Genomic DNA, 12403 nt, shown 5'->3' on the forward strand with positions numbered 1-12403 from the left:
ACACAATTGATCACCCTCAAGTTATGCCTACATTTCACTCCTGCTGGTGGACACTTCTGTCTCCCCTTTGCTCGTTTTTACCTCACTGAATACCTTCTTTTAAAATGACTCTATGGTGTTCTGATCCTTCTAGGTTGAAATCTTCCCAACTCTTCTAGTTAACATTGATCTTGTGTTTTGGTCTCTACTTATACCACAAGCAGCAGTTAATCATATGAAGTTATGTCATAATCTCTCATTGGTTAGTGTGTGTTTCTTTTACTCAACTAAGTTAAAATCATGCACAAAGCCATGAGGTATGTTATAGCATATGCCCAGGACACTGGGGCCACAGAGAGACATGCTCACTCACATTCATTTATTCCTCTCTGTATGTTTCCTGGCATGCACTGTCTGCTTATATCACAGTGGAGGACTTAAGCTAACAGATGAATCATCATGGATTGTGATATGTTCTGAAGTTTTTTATATTTTTATTTGTTTTTACGTTTCTAGGTTGTTGAAAATGAAACTAAGGTTTTTAAAAATATCACAGATGGCCTCCAGGGAGTGCTCTAACCCAGGGACTCAGGTGAGTTCGCCATTTTCTCTCCAGTGATTTTCTAAGGCTGGACCAACCAGGAGGCACAGGCCTCAGAAGTGACAGGGCAGCCGGCACAGGATCCTTTCTACCTCCGTCTACACCTAGGAGGGACAGCAGATCCACAGCCCTCTCTGCCCCTTCCCTGCAAGTGGAGGCCTGTCTCCAGGGTTTGCTCTAACTCCAGGACTCAGGAGGGATGACTAATCCACAGTCCTCTGCACACGGGTTTTACCAGAGGAGAGCTGATCTCCTAGAAGTGCTGACACAGGAGGAACAAGCTCCAGCCAGAGACAGCAAGAACATCTAACACCAGAGATCAAGAGATGGCTAAAGGCAAACGCAAGAATCTTACCAAGAGAAACCAAGACTACTTGGCTTCATCAGAACCTACTACTCCCACCACAGCAAGTCCTGGATATCCCAAAACACCAGAAAAGCAAGATTAGGATCTAAAATCATATCTCACAATGGTGATAGAGGAATTTAAGAAGGACATGAATAAATTCCCTTAAAGAAATACAGAAGAACACAGGTAAACCAGATTCAAGCCCTTAAAGAGGAAACGCAAAAATCTCTTAAAGAATTACAGGAGAATGTTCGTGTGAGTAACTCGTGTGAGTTTACTCATGTGAGTAAACAAGTAGAAGCCCTTAAAGAGGAAACACAAAAATCCCTTAAAGAACTATAGGAAAGCAAAACCAAACAGGTGAAGGAATTGAACAAAACCAGGACCTAAAAATGGAAGTAGAAACAGTTAAGAAATCACAGAGACAACTCTGAAGATAGAAAACATAGGAAAGAAGTCAGGATCCATAGATGCAAGCATCACTAACAGAATACAAGTTATAGAAGAGAGAATCTCAGGTGCAATCCTCATCAAAATTTCAACTCAATTCTTCACAGACTTAGAAAGAGCAATTTGCAAATTCATCTGGAATAACAAAAAACCCAGGATAGCCAAAATTATTCTCAACAATAAAGGAACCTCTGGTGGAATCACCATCCTGGACCTTAAGCTGTACTACAGAGTAATTGTGATAAAAATTCCATGGTATTGGTACAGTGACAGGCATGTAGATCAATGGAATAGAATTGGAGACCCAGAAATGAACCCACAAACCTAAGGCCACTTGATCTTTGACAAAGGAGCTAAAACCATAAAGTGGAAAAAAGACAGCATTTTCAACAAATGGTGCTGGCTCAACTGGTGGTTAGCATGTAGAAGAATGCAAATCGATCCATTCCTATCTCCTTGTACAAAGCTCAAGTCAAGTGGATCAAGGACCTCCACATAAAACCAGGTACACTGAAACTAATAGAAAAGAAAGTGGGGAAGAGCTTCGAGCACATAGGCACAGGGGAAAATTTCCTGAACAGAACACTGATAGCTTATGTTCTAAGATCAAGAACTGACAAACGGGACCTTATAAAAATTATAAAGCTACTGTAAGGCAAAGAACACTGTCAATAGGAAAAAATGAAAACCACCAAATTGGGAAAAGATCTTTACCAATCCTATATGTGATAGAGGGCTAATATCCAATATATACAAAGAATTCAAGAAGTTAGACTTCAGAGAACCAAATAACTCTATTAAAAATGGGGTACAGAGCTAAACAAAGAATTCTCAACTGAGAAATAACGAATGGCTGAGAAGAACCTAAAGAAATGTTCACATCCTTAGTCATCAGGGAAATGCAAATCAAAACAACCCTGACATTCTACCTCACACCAGTCAGAATGGCTAGGATAAAAAACTCAAGTGACAGCAGATGCTGGAGAGGTTGTGGAGAAAGAGGGACATTCCTTCATTGCTGGTGGAATTGCAAACTGGTACAACCACTCTGGAAATCAGTTTGGAGGTTCCTCAGGATATTGGACCCAGTACTACTAGAGGACCCAGCTATACCACTTGTGGGCATATACCCAGAAGATGTTCCAACATGCAATAAGGATACATGCTCCACTATGTTCATAGCAGCCTTATTTATAATAGCCAGAACCTGGAAGCAACCCAGATGTCCCTCAACAGAGGAATGCATACAGAAAAATGTGGTATATCTACATAATGCAGTACTACTGAGCTATTAAAACAATGAATTTATGAACTTCTTAGGGAAATGGACGGATCTGGAGAATATCATCCTGAGTGAGATAACCTAATCATAAAAGAACACACATGGTATGAACTCTCTGATAAGTGGATATTATTAGCCCAGAAGATCGGGATACACAAAGTACAATCCACAAACCACAAGAAACTCAAGAAGAAGGAAGATTAAAATGTGCATACTTCATTCCTTCATAAAAGAGGGAACAAAATACCCATGGAAAGAGTTACATGTCATACAATACCTCCTTTCCCAGGTTCCCCTCTGAAAAAAAAGAAATAAAATAAAATAAAAAAACAAAAACAAAAACAAACCCCTGTTCCATCCCCCCTCCCCCTGCTCACCACCCCAACCTCTCCTGCTTCCTGGCCCTAGCATTCCCTTACATTGGGGCATAGAACCTTCACAGGGCCAAGGGCCTCCCCTCCCAATGATGACCAACTTGGCCATCCTCTGCTATACATATGATGCTAGAGCCATTAGTCCCACCATGTGTACTCTTTAGTTGATGGTTTAGTCCCTGGGAGCTCTGAGTGTACTAGTTAATTCATATTGTTGTTCTTCCTAAGGGGCTGCAAGCCCTTCAGCTCCATGGGTCCTTTCTCTAGCTCCTTCATTGGGGACCCTGTGCTCAGTCCAATAGATGGCTGTGAGCCTCTACTTCTGTATTAGTCAGATACTGGCAGAGCCTTTCAGGAAACAGCTATATTAGGCTCCTGTCAACCAGCACTTGCTGACATCCACAATAGTGTCTGGATTTGATAATTGTATATGGGAAGGATTCTCAGGTGGAGCAGTCTCTGGACTGTCCTTCCTTCAATCTCTGCTCCATGCCCCAATGTAAGGGAATGCTAGGGCCAGGAAGCAGGAGAGGTTGGGGTGGTGAGCAGGGGGAGGGGGGATGGAACAGGGGTTTGTTTTTGTTTTTGTTTTTTTTATTTTTTTTTATTTCTTTTTTTTCAGAGGGGAACCTGGGAAAGGAGGTATTGTATGACATGTAAATAAAGAAAATATCTAATAAAAATATCACAGACATTTTTATAAACTATAGAACATATGAGTAACATTATAATTGTTCCTTCAGGAGTGTAATTTTTATACTTTTTCTTTACAGTTTCACTAAGAACATCAATCATAAAGGTGATTTGAAACTTAGTAAAATGGAGTTCTTAAGGACAGAAAGTAAAGCCAGGCCTATTACTGAAACCTGAAGGCCCTCAGGTGAGCTAATACTATTATGTTCACTTGAATGTACCTGTTAATATATTAATGTATTATTTTAATACTTTAAAGTGTAGCTCAAAGATGTTCAGTGATGTATTATGTCCATATTGAATATATGTGTGATAGGTCCTGCTAGCTTTCCATTTGTGTGGTAGCCTCATTGGTAGCTTGAATTTCTTGTGTTGTTATGTGTTCAACTAGAGCATGTTGCCAGTATATATTAATAATAACATCATGCAGATTTTTTCAGTTGACAAAGCAAACTTAACATTCATTATTATGTTTAATTCTCTAAGCTAGAAAACTAACACCTTGAGAGGTTAATGTCCCTTAATATCGTTATGGGTTTGGGGTCACTCAGAGACTAATCATGTCCATAAATGAATTTTAGTAAGGGAGACTTTTTTAGATACTGGCACCCAGGCTGGCTAGGGTCAGATCTGTACTTGAGAGCACTCCCAAGGTGCAGCCCTACACATATCAGCCCAGTGCTTATAAAGTCCAAACCCACAAGATTACATGTTGTCTGTCTACGTGTAGGCAGGGTCTAACATATATTTTAAACATATACATCTTGCAGTCCTTGGGCAGAGTAAGCAAGTTTGGCTGCCATAGCAGAAATAGCAGGTATTGTTTTATGATCTATTATATTGCAAGAACAGCCAATTTATAAGATCAGTCAGTTTAAGAATATTTTTCAATGTTGGAGAAAAAAAGGGATGTGAGCTGCTAGGTTAAAACCTGTACACGCTAGAGGCTTACACGCTAGAGGCTTACATGCTAGAGGGTTACACGCTAGAGGCTTACATGCTAGAGGCTTACACGCTAGAGGCTTACATGCTAGAGGCTTACATGCTAGAGGCTTACGTGCTAGAGGGTTACATGCTAGAGGCTTACATGCTAGAGGCTTACATGCTAGAGGGTTACATGCTAGAGGCTTACACGCTAGAGGCTTACACGCTAGAGGCTTACACGCTAGAGGCTTACACGCTAGAGGCTTACACGCTAGAGGCTTACACGCTAGAGGCTTACACGCTAGAGCCTTACACGCTAGAGGCTTACATGCTAGAGGCTTACACGCTAGAGGCTTACACGCTAGAGGGTTACATGTTAGAGGCTTACATGCTAGAGGGTTACATGTTAGAGGCTGTTTTTACTTTTTGGTCTCTCAAGCATAGTATGCCTAAATTTTAAATGTAATGTTAACCATTATAATATAAATTAGTAAATAGTTGAAGGTAGATCTTCTATATCCTAATATAATCTGTTTTAGTTAGGGTTTCTATTGCTGTGGAAAGACACTGTGACCAAGGCAACTCTTATAAAGGCAAACATTTAATTGGGGTTGGCTTAAAGATTCAGAGGTTCACTTCATTATCATCATGGTGAGAAACATGGCAGCCTGCAGGTAGACATGGTGCTGGAGGAGGAGCTGAGAATTCTGCTTCTTGAATGGAAGGCAACCAGGAGAGACTAGCTTCCTCAGGCAGCTAGTAAGAAGCTCTCTGTCACAATGCGTGGAGCCTGAGCATAGGAAGAGACCTCCAAAGGCCACCCCCACAGTGACATACTTCCTCCAACAAGGCCACACCTCCTACAGTACCACTCCCTATGGGCCAAACATTTCAAACCACCGCATAACCTTTCTTCTTTCATCGTCCTTTTCTTCCTCCTCTTCTTCCTCTTTTGTTTTTGTTTTTGTTTTGTTTTGTTTTGAGACAGGCCCTCACTATGTAGCCCTAGCTGTTCTGAAACTTGCTCTGTAGAGCAGAGTACCATTGAATAAATAGAGATCCAACTGCCTCTGTCTCCCAAGGGAATTAAAGGTATGTGCCACTATGCCTGGGTTTTCTTTTCTTACCTTTCCAATGTTACAAAGTACTTTGATTACATGATATAAAATATTTTTTTTATTAAAATCAAATGAGATGAGACTGTGAGGTTTTTTCTTTTATTATTATTATTATTTATTTATTTTTATGTGTATGAGTACACTGTAGTTGTACAGATGACTGTGAGCCATCATGTGTGTGGCTGCTGGGAATTGGACTCAGGACCTCTGCCGGCCCGCTCGCTCCAGCCCTGCTCGCTCCGGCATAATTCACTGTAGCTGTCTTCAGATGCACCAGAAGAGGGCATCCGATCTCATTATGGGTGGTTGTGAGCCACCATGTGATTGCTGGGATCCGAACTCATGACATTCGGAAGAGCAGTCAGTGCTGTTACCCGCTGAGCCACCTCGCCAGCCCAAATACAGCATCTTTTTTTTTTTTTTTTTTTTTTTTTTTTTTTTTTTTTTTTTTTTTTTTTTTTTTTTTTGGTTTTTCGAGACAGGGTTTCTCTAAATAGCCCTGGCTGTCCTGGAATTCACTCTGTAGACCAGGTTGGCCTCAAACTCAGAAACCCGCCTGTCTCTGCCTCCCAAGTGCTGGGATTAAAGGCGTGCACCACCACTGCCTGGCGAGACTGTGAGGTTTAATGGGCTTTAAATTGCAGTTCAATTTAACTCTTCACTTCTCTCCTTATTTAGATATGAGTATTACTTTTGACTTTGGCTTTATTTCTAAACCATCATAGTATGACACATATAAAACTCCTGGACTTTCAGGAGTAAAAATAGTTGTCTTTTATTTACTAATGAAGTGACTAATAGTCTAAGTAGCCTCTGATCTCTGGAGATGCCATGGTGTGATTGGAGAGTTGGAACTTAACCATACTTTCTCTTGGGAAAGGGTTGCAGTTGAATAGTTTTACTTTTTAAAAAAATTTTTTATTTACTCTTTGTGAGTTCCATATCATGTACCCCAATCCCAGTCCTCTTCCAGTCCTTTCATATCCGCCCTCTGCCCTTGCAACCTCTTCTCAAAATTAAAAATACAAGACAAAACTAAAACCAACAGCAACAAAAACTATACAAAAATATCTCACTGTGGAAGCTACAGAGTGTCATGGTGTGTTCTACATACATCCTTTTGTTCACACAGTTTTACTTGCAAATATTCATTGTGATGAGTCACTGGCTTGGTTCAAGGCCTTTGGCTCTACCACACTATCAATCCTGGATCCTCACTGGGACTCTTCTTGGATGTCCTGTTGTTGCCCTGTGTCATGGAGATCTTGAAGCTTTAGTTTCGCAGGACTAATCTCTTCATGAGTTCCAGCAGTTCATAGATGGAGCAGATATTGGGGTGAACCGACACAAAGCCCTGAATGTAGGCCTGGTTGGTAGCTGAGTTGGTCAATGCCAGCGCTCTCGCACCCTCATTACCAGGGTGAGTTCTCTAGCACTGCCCTAGTTAGCTTACCCAATGCCGCAGCTAGCAAGGGAGAGATCCAGCTCTACTGTTCTCATGCTCTTGAGGCCAGCTCACACAAGTGTTCATTCCACCAGGGACAGTTCTACCGTCGTGCCCAGTCAAGGTGCCCAGTCAAGGTGCCTGCTCTCCTGAGTGCCAAGGGGGAGGGATTCTCTCCTGTGCCAATGCCAGCTTCCCTGTGCTTATGTGCTTCGGGCAGCTCACCTGCTCCTTTATCACCAAGGACAGCTCTACTGTGGGTACCTAGGCACCTGAGTGCCACAGCTGCTGAGGCTGCATAAGAACCATGGCCCTCAGTGGCATCATGGACCACAGCGGTTCACCCTGTGGACCACATTGGACAACAAGCTGTTACACTGTCAACCTCAGCCCTTTCTCACACCTTTCACCACCAGCAGGCTTCCAGTTCTGCCTCTCTCCACAGGATAAGCTCCACTCCACTCCTCCATTTTTCCTACCTCTCCATTACACATTCATTCCTCGTAGTGGTGCCCACCATGCCGCATGCTGGATTTCACATTTTAAATACATGTTAGATAGATTGAATTGAGGCTGTGTTACAGAAACTTTTATGGCCTCATAAACTTTTGAAATACACTTTTCAGAACATTTTTGACACCTACTATAAATGATAAAATTGATAAGAGTATACCATCCCTATCCATAGCTCTTTTTCGTATGTTTTCAGATGTAATAAGTTAGACTAGTGAGATGGCTCAGTAGATAAAGGTGGCCACTACACAGACTTAACTAGCCTGAGTTCTGTTCTTAGATACAAGACAAGTAGAAGTTGAGAAATAACTCCAGAAAGTTAACCATCAAGTGTGCTGTGGCACATGCACACCTGCATACAGACACAGACACAAAGACACATATACATGCACACACACACATGCATGGACACACAAACAGTAAGATTTAGAAATAATTGGTGATAAATTGCATTAACATATGTTGACACTGTTTAGGGTTTATTTTTAACTCTTTATTGATTCTTTGTGACTTTTACATTATACACCTAGATCCCACGCATCTCCCCATCCCTCCATATCTTGCTTCTGTCCTTGCAATCTTCTCCCCAAAACAAAACAAAACATAAAAATGAAAAACCAAAACCAACCAAACCAAACCAAACCAAATCAAACCAAAGCAACAACAAAAAAAATCTCACCGTGGAAGCTGTGGTATGTTACAGTGTGTCATACAGTATATCCTTTTGCTCAAAAAGGTTTAGTTGCAATGTTTATTTCAATGAGTCATTGGTCTGGTTCAAGACCTCTGGCTTCTGCTACACCATCAATATTGGGTCCTCACCAGAACTCTCTCAGATGTCCTGTTGTTGCCCTGTGTCATGGAGATCCTGTAGCTTTAGATCTCCTGGACCCGCCCCTTCATGTGCTCCAGCAGTTCATAGATGGGATAGATGTTGGGGCAGCCCAACTCAAAGCCCTAGCTCTAGGCCTGGGTGATAGCTGTGTTGGTCAGCCTGCCAGTTTCTCTTCCATGTCCATATCACTGGGGCCAGCTCTACCATTGCTGGCTAGGCAATGTGTGAGGGCCTTCCCAGGTCTGCAGCTGGTGAGGGAGTGGGTCACCTTTCCTGTCTAGACTAGATCATAAACCTCAAAATGAAGACAGGAGGATTCCCTCCCTTACTCAAGTCCTTGGGCTAGAGTGTAACAGTCTACAAAGTGATAGGATGTGAGCTTGGAACTTATAAGAAGAAAATGTTTACTTGCAATCTGACTAAATCACTTTGTCCAAATTAATTTCCTTGAGTAGTAAACTTCATGCTTTCTGAACTTGCAGTTAGGTTTTCCTTGGTCTAGTTCTTTGACTGTTTTTGCTAAACATGGTATAATGATTATATTCAAAGACCGAGTTCCAGAAGAGTAACAGCACTGTTTAAGCCTAGTTCCCTACTCTCTCACTTAACCCAATTTCCTGCTCATTAGCCTCCTATTCTATAAAGTGAAGCTCATATTTCCCAAATAAGTTTACTTTGTTGTGAAGATTATGCTAATTAGGACTAAATAGTAAAAGAATGTAGACCATCCATTCTCTGGCAAAACATGTTATGTGACCTCATGTTTCTCTCCATTCTTTGTTTCTTTCCTTTTCTTTATGTTAATTTGTATTTCTGAACATAGAAAATTATTTTTTAACTTTATATTTCCAATTAGGAAGGAATGAATATATCACCAATACAAGCTATTTAAAATAAATATTTACAGCATAGGAATACTTCCCCCCCCAATATTTCGTAAATTAGTTTATGTACTTTGTATGAAGCTAGCAAACCAAATAACCAACAAAAAAGGAAGGACTTTACTTTTAATTATGTTATTTTGAAGTCATGTAATTTTATTTTATTTTCAAACAAACAAGTCATGTCTATTGCTTATTACTCTTTTTTAAAAGAGCTTGCTTGCTGTCAATGGTGGCATGAGTAATGCTGGGAGTAGGAAGCAACTGCTTTTGTCTTTAGAGGACTGTGGATTCGTGGACACTCTCCTAATGCCACCTCATAGGCCTCATGGAAGACTGTAGACCATGGATGCTCTCCTAGCAACAGCTCATAGGCCTCATGGAGGACTGTAGACTCATGAATGCTCTCCTAGCGACAGCTCATAGGCCTCATGGAAGACTGTAGACCATGGATGTTCTCCTAGCGACAGCTCATAGGCCTCATGGAGGACTGTGGACCCATGGATGCTTTTCTAATACCACCGCATAGGCTTCATGCATTTGTAAGTTAACATCATAGAAGTATCTAAGTAAACCTGTGCTGCCTTCAGTGAAAAAGAAATGATTGATGCTTTGGGGCAGAAGACCATTCTGTACTTGGAGTTTGTGAAAACACTATCTGGGTTAAACTTACCCTGTGTATTCCCTTCCTACAGACGTGTTGGTCTCTATTGTTGGGAAGGAAGGAGAAGAGACCCAAATAAAAAGACTTTATCAGTTGTTCTTTGTGTGTTGGAGGGCAGTGTGTGTGTGTGTGTGTGTGTGTGTGTGTGTTTGTGTGTGGGCTGGTGTGCTTGCCTGTGCTATTCCTGTGGGCATCAAAGGTTGATGAGGGGAGAGAGGAGCAGTAACTCACTGCTGGTAGAAATGTGGATGGCAACATGACAACAGCAACAACAACTGCAACAATAACAACTACAACAACAACAACAACAGCAACAGCAACAATAACTACAACAAATAGAATTTCCTATGATGATCCAGCTGTCCCACTCCTGGGTGCATACCCTAAAGAAATGTTTTTACTTTCTTTTGGCTAAGTATATTAAATATATTTTCCCAGACTTTTAGTTATTTTTATTTCTTTTTTTTTTTGAGAACTAGCTGTTCTATTCATTTGCCATGAAAAATATATTTTTTCCTCCTGATTTCTTTTTCTGATACTTCATTAGTAGCACACAGAAAAGCTCCTGATGTTTGGATGTTATTCTTGTTATTCTGTCATTTTGCTGAAGTTGGTCTAAGAATTTCCTAGTGGAGTTTTGATGGACACAAATTGGATACCTTCTTTTTCTAGGTGTACTCCTCTTATTTCTTTCTCTTATTAAAAATTTGGACTTTCTGATTAGGAAGACTCAATCTACAAGTCTTATGTTAGAAATAAATTTGAATACTTTTGTAAATTTTAAAAAGTTTTTATTTATTTCAAATATTTTAAATCACTGTGATTAAAAAAATCATACCTTCATAATGGAGCATTTTATGGGGTCATAAACATTATTTTATAATTTATGAAAGCCTTAAATATGACTCTGGTCATGAATAATAAATTTTAGTTTAGGGAAATGGCTCAGTCAGTACCATGCCTGATGTGTGAGCACAAGGACCTGCCTTAGATCCCACAGGCAAACAGCTGGGCATGGTACCGCACTGGTCGAAGTGTTGTGGAGGCAGAGACAAGGAGATCACTGAGGTTCACACCATGTTTCGTGAATTCAAGGCCAGTGAGACTCTGTCTCAAAATAAGATGGGCAGTGCCTGAAGAGCCACTCTGCCTTTCTGGATCATCAGAAGCCCTGTGAGTGGCAGTATATGCACTTCTCTCATGTTACAGGTGAAACTCTTGAAGTGCTTTAAGCGCAACAGAACAAACAATATATGTATGGGGTTGGTGCTATTGAAATAGTAATTGAGCAGTTAATAGAATTTGCCATTAACTAATGACTCCTGATAATGTCTGTTGTGAAATCTAAAGGTTGCCATCCTTTTCTCTCAAGCAGCTTATTTTCTTTATACAGTTCAAAAACCCCTAAAACCCAGAAGAGTAAAATGTTTTGGTTATGAATTCCATCATGAGAATAACATGGATAAAGATAAGCCTTTACCTGCAGGTAAGTGCTCAGTAATATACAGTCAGTGCTGGCATGGAAAGGAAGAGGTGATAGATTGGAAGTTTATCATAGTTGAGGGAGATGGTAGCTGGAGATAACACTGTATCAATGTGTTGGAGAGCGATGGTAGTTGGAAACAACAACGTATCAACATGCTGGAGGGAGACAGTAGCTGGAAACAACACTGTATCAACGTGCTGGAGGGAGACAGTAGCTGGAAACAACACTGTATCATCGCGCTGGAGGGAGACAGTAGCTGGAAACAACATTGTATCAACGTGCTGGAGGGAGACGGTAGCTGGAAACAACACTGTATCAATGTGCTGGAGGGAGACAGTAGCTGGAAACAACACTGTATCAACGCGCTGGAGGGAGACAGTAGCTGGAAACAACACTGTATCAACGTGCTGGAGGGAGACAGTAGCTGGAAACAACACTGTATCAACGCGCTGGAGGAAGACAGTAGCGGGAAATAACAGATGTGGAATGGAAGAAGCACAAAATGCACAGAAGGGAAGGACAAACATTAATTGCTAGGACCATTTTTTTTCCTGCTCCACTTCTGTTTTCAAATGTAGAAGATAATTCTAAGGGTATGTGCCAGTTTAGAATCTTAAATATAAATAGGTTTCCTGCATATCTTAGCAGCATTTCATTCCATCTTTATAGTAAGTAATTAAATGCTTTTCTTTTTCTTTTTTCTTTTTTGGGTTTTGTTTACGGCAATAGCAGAAGGTCGCCCACACCTTTAGCACACTATGTCTTCTCTCTCTCTTCCTCTCCCTCTTCCCTCATCCTTCTCCCTCTCCC

At 40.9% G+C, this 12403-nt stretch overlaps 1 protein-coding gene across 3 annotated transcripts in view; it reads left to right on the top strand.

Annotated features, from left to right (window-relative positions):
* Positions 1-12403, top strand: part of Iqcm (IQ motif containing M) — a 693129-nt gene that overhangs the window by 1717 nt on the left and 679009 nt on the right. For all 3 annotated transcript variants that reach the window (XM_031340352.1, XM_031340354.1, XM_031340355.1), the window contains exons 2-3: positions 496-571; positions 3809-3915. The gene's annotated coding sequence lies outside the window, so the exon portion shown is untranslated. The remainder of the gene's footprint in view (positions 1-495; positions 572-3808; positions 3916-12403) is intronic.

The sequence above is a fragment of the Mastomys coucha genome, unplaced genomic scaffold (genome assembly GCF_008632895.1).
Source record: "Mastomys coucha isolate ucsf_1 unplaced genomic scaffold, UCSF_Mcou_1 pScaffold22, whole genome shotgun sequence".
In the NCBI taxonomy this organism is placed as follows: Eukaryota; Metazoa; Chordata; class Mammalia; order Rodentia; family Muridae; genus Mastomys; species Mastomys coucha.